The following is a 9,844-nucleotide window of genomic DNA, read 5'->3' as shown; positions in this document are numbered from 1 at the left end:
AAAAACATCGACAAGATTGTCACTCTCAAAAAAAAAAAAAAAGAAAATACATTATGATTTTTCTCCTTTCAACAAATTACACAAAAGAGACAGAGAGAGAGGAAAAACAAGGTCTATTTTTGGGAGGCTATGGATTCATAATCAATGGACACCCAGAACCAAATTCACAAAAGTCAAAATTCAAATAATAAATTCATATTGATGTTTTTTATTCTGGTAATCCAAATCTAGAAAAGAGGGATAAGCAAAAATCTTTACCTTCCCCTCTTGGACAAGTACTACAGATAGAGATACAGAGGAGCTGACTTTGGTAAGAATTTCAGGTCTCCCAGGATCGCCTCTGCAGGCTTCATCAGAAGCAGGATGTCCCCCAGCCTTTAGGGTCCCATTCTCATCACCAGAAACTACAGGGCAAGACAATTACATTTCCATCCTTTTAGGTTCTGGGCTGGTTCCAAAAGTTAAATCAATACAAGATAGATAAGCAGGAGAAAAGCATGATACAAGTTTTATATAAACTTATAAATGGGGGCCCTTATAAGGAAATGAAGACCCCCAAGGAAGAAGTTAGAGTCAGTTATCAATATAATGGATTGGACAAAGTATAGTAAACTATGAAATTGTGACTAAATTATGTGGGGAGAGTTAAAAATAAGTTATTTTAACAAGATCTGTGCAGCATTCTCTCAGTCTCAACTTCTCGTTCTTCAAAATAAGATTGTTGTCTTCCCTTCTGGCATAGGGAGAGCACCTTTCATATGGGAATTTCATTTTCTGTGCTAAGAAAAAGCGTGAAGGTCAAAGTGATCCTTTTTGCACCTAAGTGTTTTTAACTGAAAAAATCAATAGGCCAGAATAGCACATTTTAACCACTTCAGTTCCCCTGACTCGAACTTCTCTAGAAGTTTCATGCAATAAAAGTTAAATTGCTGGGTATGGTGGTTCATGCCTGTAATCTCAGCTACTGAGGAGGCTGAGGCGGGAGAACTGCTTGAACCCAGGAGGCGGAGGTTGCGGTGAGCCGAGATCACATTATTGCACGCCAGCCTGGGCAACAAAAGTGAAACTCTGTCTCAAAAACAAAAACAACAAAAACCAAAAACTAAGCTGATGGCTGTGGGGAGAAGAGCATACGAGAAAAGGGATGAATGTATTAGTCATTTCAGGGAGCTCATCTATAGAAGGATAAAGAAGAGGAGGAGTCACAGGAAAGGAATCCGAAGGCTCTTAGAGAGGAAGGAGTCTCAGCTAGCTTTGAGATAGTTTTTTGGAGCAAGGTCCTGAATGCATTTCCTAATCTCGAGATGCCAATTAAAACGTGCATCGCCTTTGAACTGTTTGACCCTCTAACTGTGGTATTCTAGTTTAATTCTAATAAAAATAAGCTTGGGAGTTGGAATGATCCTAAAAAAATGGCCATTGGAACTCTAAATTATCTGTGGTATAATGTTCATGTCAGTTTAAAAATGCACATGGATGGGCCTCCCTGAAGGAGGGTTGTCCTGCCTTTAAATTTGATGACCCCATCCTGTTTTCTTATTACTTTCTTAAGAGCAAAGAGAAAATCCTGTAAATCCTATGAAGAGGTTAGGGACTGTGGGCAAGTGTTTTGCTTTTAATAAGCATGCGTGGCACAGGATAGTTGCTTTCTTTGGTGGAGAGCCTTTGCTCTAGTTGTCCAACCCATGACCACCAGTGAGCCAGGGCAAGGACGACCAGGACCCCAGGATGCTCAGTAGTATCCTGCCGAAGGTACAGCCTCCACTCCAGGGATGAACTCCACCTCTGACCTGTGCTTATCTGGAACTGAGCTTCAACAGCAGGGAACCGGAGACAGGATGAGAAATGCTGATATTGTACTCCTCCCATGTAGAAATCCCTCCAAGTGGCGGCAGTTGAGGGGAAAGGGAACCCTATGTTCTTGGTTTCTGTTTGTACCGAAGTTCCTGTCTGGCTTACTGAGGACGAGGGGACCGGGGAAGCTGTCTTGATTCAAATATCTCAGACCGTCGCTCTTTTAAACTGAATTTTCATAGATTTTCTTGTGTAGATGTTTCTTCATTTGCTATTTGCCCTTAGGACAATTTTCAGAGGCTTTAAATTGTTGGATTTTGTTTTTATAATTTCACAGGTTTTACTAGGGAGTGGGTCCATGGGCTTTCTCATGCTGTCCTGCCAGAAGACTGTCTCTTCTGCCAAAGGATTTTAGAGCCGCATTTACAAATTCTTCCATGTAAGGCAACACATTCACAGGTTCTGGGGATTAGGACTTGGACATCTTTGGCAGGGGAGGGCATTGCCTGCCTACTTCAAAGGTATAAACTAGACTGTTCCTGAGAGCTCTGATTATTGCTTTTTTCTCAGGATTGGTAAAACAAGCTGAGCCACAAAAAGATCATTAGCACTCAAGGGTATTATTTAGATAAACAGGAAGCTCATGGAAATACTTTGCTCCTTCACTAAAATAAAATACACAATTAAAAGCAAACTGGTTTTATAATTACTTGTAATTCAGTCATCTAAAACCCAGCATGTGAATTACGTTGTCATAGTCCCTAATATCCTATTAAGTTAATCATACTGGATCATGTCAGGCCATCTGTGTTGAAGATTCTCTCATGACCATTGATAATATTCTTTCCTATTTATCATGTCTGACTTTTGAAGATATAATAAAGAAATATGTGCATATAAATGAAATAAGATCCTTTTACCTTCAACCAAAATATTTTTTTCTTTCTTTTTTTTTTTTTTTTTTTAAGGCGAGGTTTCACCATGTTGGTCAGGCTGGTCTTGAACTCCCGACCTCAGATGATCCACCCACCTTGGCCTCCAAAGTGCTTGGATTACAGGAGTGAGCCACCACGCCCAGCCGTGTTTTTTCCTTATCTTTATTTTAACAAGCATGATTTTTCTTATTACAACATTAAGATAATATATCTAAAAGAGGGAGAGTTTTAGGTGTTGATTACAGAACTCTCAAATGTTAAAAATGAAATTATATCTGGGTAAGGTGGCTCAGGCCTGTAATCCCAGCATTTTGGGAGGCTGAGGCAGGTGGATCACCTGAGGTCAGGAGTTCAAGACCAGCCTGGCCAACATGGCAAAACCCCATCTCTACTAAAAATACAAAAAAAATAGCCAGGCGTGGTTGGCTGGCACCTGTAATCCCAAGTATTTGGGAGGCTGAGGCAGGAGAATGGCTTGAACCTGGTAGGCGGAGGTTGCAGTGAGCCAAGATTGCGCCATTGCACTCCAGCCTGGGCGACAGAGCAAAACTTCACCTCAAAAAAAAGAAAGAAAGAAAGAAAGAAATTATCAGTTAGTTTAGTCTCATTATTCTTTGATTCTCCATTTGCGAATTAGTCTGCTCACTAAAATTTATTTGTAACCCCCAAATGTACAGTGTAACATTTCCCATTTAAAAAAAAAAATACTTGCAGTGCTTTCAGGGTAATTTGTGGACAGGTACAGAGTCGTGAAAAGTCTAAGTCACTCAACATTCATGTTCTGAGCTGAGCTCAGGTAAGACAGTCTTTTGTCTTCTTATTTCAGTCCTCCTCATGTAAACAGGTGCCCTTTTCAGTGTCTGTTTAGAGCCACGTTTTTTACATTTTTATGCTTTTTGTTGTTGATTTCACTGTTTAAAATAGTCCCAAGTGTAGTACTGAAATGTTCACCAGGGTTCCTAAGCATAAGAAGACTAGAGAGAATATGTGTTAGATCAGCTTTGTTCAGAGGCGATACTAGCTTCAATGTTAATTAAGCAACAGGATATTAAATAAGGTATCTTTAAACAGGAACATATAATACAACGTTGTGTATTGATCGATTCAAGAAAATGTGACCAGGGGCCTGGAGGAAGCTAACCTTTTATTTCCTCTAGGAAAAATGGTTCAATATTTGCTAATTCAGGGTTGCCAGTGATGTTACAGAACGTAACTACTGTGAGTAATGAGAATCGAGTATAATTTTATTTTTTGAGATGAGGTTTTGTTCTTGACACCCACACTGTAGTACAATGGTGCGATCTCCGCTCACTGCAACCTCTGCCTCCTGGGTTCAAGCGATTCTTCCACCACGGCCTCCTGAATAGTAGGGATTACAGGTGCACACCAGCACACCCGGCTATTTTTTGTATTTTAATTTGAGACAGGGTTTTGCTATGTTGGCCAGGCTGGTCTCAAACTCCTGACCTCAGATAATCCATCTGCCTCAGTCTCCCAAAGTGCTGCGATTATAGGCATGAACCACAATACCCAGCTGAGTATAATTTTTTTCAGTTAAAGTCCAGTGTATACTGCTTATAGTCTTTATTTCTAGTTTCTTTTGCATTTGAACCAATTAGGTTTTATTCATTCTAAGTTCTATTCTCCTTTATAGTAATAAAGCATGAGGTTCTAGAGCTACAATTTGTGAAATATAATCTGTACTATGTATATATCAAAATAGGGCTTTTTTTCCTTGACAGGATAACATCTGAACATGCCTACTAAATGTCCTCATTGTTAGTTGGGCACGGTGGCTCATGCTTGTAATCCTAGCACTTTGGGAAGCCAAGTCAGGAGGACTGCTTGAGCCCAGGAGTTTGAGACCAGCCTGGGCAACATAGTGAGATTTGTCTCTACAAAAAATAATTTTTAAGTTACTCAGGTGTGGTGGTGCGCACCTGTAGTCCTACCTACTTGGGAGGTTGAGGCAGGAGGATTACTTGAGCCCACAACTTGGAGGTTGCAGTGAGCTATGATTGTGGATCTTGCCACTGCACTCCAGCTTGGGCAACAGAGCAAGACCCTGTCTCTAAAATAAATAAATAAGTAAATAAATAAATGTGGCTGGGTGTGGTGGCTCACACCTGTAATCCCAGCACTTTGGGAGGCCAAGGTGGGTAGATGGCTTCAGCCCCGGAGCTCGAGACTAGCCTGAGCAACATGGCAAAACCCCACCTCTACAAAAAAAGCCCACATTTGCTGGGCGTGGTGATACGTGCCTGTAATCCCAGCTATTCTGGAGGCTGAGGTGGGAGGATCACCTGAGCACAGGAAGCAGAGTTGTAGTGAGCCAAGATCATGCCACAGCACTCCATCCTGAGTGACAAAGCGAGACCCTGTTTCAAAAAAAAAAAGAAAGAATAAATTTACATAAACATACCATTAGGGTCACACATCCTGCCTGAATGTCGTCAGAATTTAGAGCCCATTTAAAGTCACCCTGGAAACTGCAACTTATTAAAATTATGGATCAGTCTTTTCTGATCAATCTTTTCTCTCTCTCTCTCTCTCTCTTTCTGTCTTTCTTTTTGACAGAGTCTTGCTCTCTTGCCCAGGCTGGAAAGCAGTATCATGATCTCGGCTCACTGCAAACTCCACCTCCCGGGTTCAAGTGATTCTTATGTCTCAGCCTCCTGAATAGCTGGGAAGGTTTGCACCACCATGCCCTGATAATTTTTCTATTTTTAGTAGAGACGGATTTCACCATGTTGGCCAGGCTGGCCTCAGGTGATCTGCCCATCTCAGCCTTCCAAAGTGCTGAGACTACAGGCATGAGCCACCACACTCGGCCCAGATCAATCTTTTCAACTCCAGAATTCTGAGTTTTATATATGCAGATAATACCACCTTATGGTCACTATAAAGACTTGAGGCCGGGTACAGTGGCTCAAGCCTGTAATCCCAGCACTTTGGGAGGCCGAGGCGGGTGGATCACGAGGTCAAGAGATCGAGACCATCCTGGTCAACATGGTGAAACCCCGTCTCTACTAAAAATACAAAAAATTAGCTGGGCATGGTGGCACATGCCTGTAATCCCAGCTACTCAGGAGGCTGAGGCAGGAGAATTGCCTGAACCCAGGAGGCGGAGGTTGCGGTGAGCCGAGATCGCGGCATGGCACTCCAGCCTGGGTAACAAGAGCGAAACTCCATCCCAAAAAAAAAAAAAAAAAAAAAAAGACTTGAGAGTACTATGTGCACAGGGGGCTTCTTGGAGTGATGGAAATATTATTTATCTTGGTGGGGTGGGTAGTCACAGAGTTGTATACATTCGTCAAAACTCATAACTGGCCGGGCGTGGTGGCTCACGCCTGTAATCCAAGCACTTTGGAGGCCAAGGCAGGTGGATCACCTGAAGTCGGGAGTTCAAGACCAACCTGATCAACATGGTGAAACCCTGTCTTAAGAAAAGAAAAAAAACAACTCATAACTGTACATTTCAATAAATTTGACTTTAAAATGAAAACAATCCCATTTGAGAAGAAACATGTCAATAGAGGTTAGGCAATGTGTGGGAAAGAGTTTTCTTAGGCAAAAGACTAAGATAGAATTCTTTACTCTTAAAAATATACCTTGAGCCTGGGCAATATAGGGAGACACTCTCTCTACAAAAAAGAACCTATACAGATTAGTAAGTGAATGAATGAAGAGATTTCCTGTCACTCAATACACTTCAGGAGGGGAGAATTTAAGAGAGGGGAGGAAGAAGCCTGCTCATGTTTCTGACACTGGATGCCTCTTAAGGGCATGGAGATGGGCAGATAATTGGCCAGGTGTGGCTTTGTGACTCTGGTTTCCCTGGATTAAACAGTAACGCTTTCCAAGTCTCCCTGCCTTGGAAATAGCGACTTGTCTGCCTAAATCTTAAGGGGGCCTGGGGGAAGTGATGACTTAAGATTTAAGTGCAGTAGCATGATCTCGGCTCACTGCGACCGCCACCCCCCCCTCCCGCCCCAGGTTCAAGGGATTCTCCTGCCTCAGCCTCCCGAGTGGCTGGGATTATAGGCATGCACCACTACCACACCTGGCTAATTTTGTATTTTTAGTAGAGACGGGTTTCTCCGTGTTGGTGAGGCTGGTCTTGAAGTCCCTATTCTTGAAGAACCTATTCAGCTCTCTCTGGGAAGGCTGGAAGAAGCCAGCCTCAGATACAGTGGCATGTACGCTGTCAAGTTTGCACAAACGTATCTGAGTGGCAGGGTAAGTCCTCATTGTTTACCTTTGGAAACACTGGATGTTTCAGCCCCTCTGAAGAACTACTGTGTAGAGGAAACAATCCTATTTTCATAATGTACTGTCTGTGCAGCTTTGAGGGGTTATTCCTTACTGTTTCAACACAGTGACCCTCATTGGATTCTGGAGAAAATTAAGTAAGTGAACATACCGGATTGTACGTGTAAGGACAACTGCAGTGTTTGGCACAGGAGTTACTCACATGACTTCTTTCTCTCTGATAGAAACTTCATACTTCACTTCATGCCTTGGTTTCTAGGAAGCCAGAGGAACTCAGTGTTTATTCATTTGATTTATGAAGTAATTTCCTTTAATCTAGGTTTTCTCGTATTGTTATTCTGCTTTTCAATTTCCAGTTCTCCCCTTGATTTAGGTCTGACGCAAAGTCCTTTTTTATCTTCAGATCTTGATGGACACGGGTCCTGAGAATTTGAAGTTTCTGGTTCTCATTCCTTCTGGTTTGACTGCTTCAGGAAGTGAATGGGCTTAACAGTAAGCCAGACGAGGACTTCAGTGAAGAACAATGTTCAAGGCATGCCTTCAAGGCTGTGACTGTTCAGTGGTAAGGAATGGGCCCCAGTTGGGTCTTTAAAGAATTAGCCTGCTGAAAGAGGTGGTGCCAAGAAGGGAAGCCAGTGTTTTTTATTTGCTTGTTTTTTGTTTTTGAGACAGAGTCTCAATGTACTCCCATGCTGGAGTGCAGTAGCATGATCTCGGCTCACTGCAAACTCCCTGTCCCTGGTTCAAGTGATTTTCCTGCCTCAGCCTCCCAAATAGCTGGGATTACAGGTGCCTGCCACCACACCCAGATAATTTTTATATTTTTAGTAGAGATGGGGTTTCACTATGTTGGCCAGGCTGGTCTCAAACTCCTGGCCTCGAGTGATCCACCCACCTTGGCCTCCCAAAGTGTTGGGATTATAGGCATGAGCCACCATGCCTGGCCAAGTCATTGAATACTTTCTGTGCCTTGAGGAAAAAAGATTAAGGCCCCATCCCTTCCCTCAAGTTCACTGTCTAAGACCAGCAACTACCCCAAAACATGATGTAGCCAGAATCTCCGAAGGAAATTACCTGCATAACCTGAGAGCCACTGGGAAGACTAGTGAGGAAGAGGCTGGGATGATGATTAAGCCCTAAGACATTGGTAGGAGCACATGCTGAGAACACCGGCCCTTGTAGCTTCTGAAAGAAGTAGAGCGATCAACTGTCCCAGTTTGCCCTACCAACTCCTCGTTTTAACAGTGAAAGTCCTGTGTTCCAAAAGATTCCTTAGTCAGGGGAAAACTGGGATGGGTGGTCACCCTAAGAAGAAAGGACACTGACTAGTTTCTTTGGAGGAAGGAGGGCATTGAGGTCACTGGACTCAGTGCTGAGGCATCATTCATTTCCCTTTGGTGTGTGAGAGGGAATGATGATCTTCACATGCTTTTTGATCCAGCCCTGAGGAACTGCAATCAGGTTTCTTGAGATGTGGGAGGCTGATACAAGGATTTATAATCCTGGGACTGCCGTAAGAGGATGTTGTAAGGAGTGGCAGTGGTGGAGAAAGAGCCTGGAAAGCAGCCCAGCCCAGAATCTGAGAAGTAGCAGCTGGGTCAGATCAAGGCTAAGGCTACCAGGTAATGCAACACACAGCAGCAGTGGCCTCTGAATCAACAACAATGGACTACTCCGAAGAAAGGAAATCAGTACATCGAAGAGCTGTTTGCATTCCCATGTTTATTGCAGCACTATTCACAATAACCCAGATTTGGAAGTAACCTATGTGTTCATTTCTGCTGTTCATTTCAACAGATGAAATGGATAAATAAGGCCAGCGCCATGGCTCACACCTGTAAATCCGGCACTTTGGGAGGCCGAGGTAGGCGGATCACGAGGTCAAGAGATCTCACGACTATCCTGGCCAACATGGTGAAACCCTATCTCTACCAAAAATACAAAAATTAGCTGGGCGTGGTGGTAATCCCAGCTACTCGGGAGGCTGAGGCAGGAGAATCACTTGAACCTGGGAGGCGGAGGTTGCAGTGAGCTGAGATTGCACCACTGCACTCCAGCCTGGTGACAGAGCAAGACTCTGTCTCCAAAAAATAAAAAATAAAAAATAAAATGGGTAAAGAAAATATGGTACTTACACATAATGGAGTACTATTCAGCCATAAGAAAAATGAGATCCTGTCATTTCCAACAACATGGATGAACTGGAAGTCATTAGTGAAATAAGCCAGGCACAGAAAGACAAACTTCACATGTTCTCAGTTATTTGTGGAAGCTACAAATTAAAATAATTGAACTCATGGAGATAGAGGGCAGAAGAATGGTTACGAGGGGCTGGGAAGGGGAGTCGGGGCAGGTAGGGCTAAGGGGCACTGGGGATAGCTAATAGGCACACACACACAAAAAAAATAGAAAGAATGAATAAGATCTAGTATTTGACAGCATGACAGGATGTCTATAGTTAAAAAATCACATTACATTTTTAAAAATTTCAATGGCTTTTGGGGTACAAGTGGTTTTGGGTTACACAGATGAATTATATAGTAGTAAATTCTGACATTTTAGTGCACCAGTCACCTGAATAGTGTACACTGTACCCAGTAGGGAGCTTCTTATCACACACCCATCTTACCCTCCCCTTTCTGGGTCTCCAAAGTCTGTTATGTCACTTTGTGTGCCTTTGTGTGCTTAGCTCACACTTCTTTGGTTTGCCATTCCTGAGTTAATTCACTTAGGATAATAGCCTCCAGCTCCATCCAAGTTGCTGCAAGACATTACTTCATTCTTTTTTATGGCTGAGTAGTATTCCGTGGTGTATATATACCACATTTTCTTTTTTTTTTTTT

This window comes from Cebus imitator, unplaced genomic scaffold (assembly GCF_001604975.1).
Source record: "Cebus imitator isolate Cc_AM_T3 unplaced genomic scaffold, Cebus_imitator-1.0 Scaffold30, whole genome shotgun sequence".
In the NCBI taxonomy this organism is placed as follows: Eukaryota; Metazoa; Chordata; class Mammalia; order Primates; family Cebidae; genus Cebus; species Cebus imitator.
The sequence above is the reverse complement of the archived record's forward strand: the minus strand, read 5'-3'. Positions refer to the sequence as shown.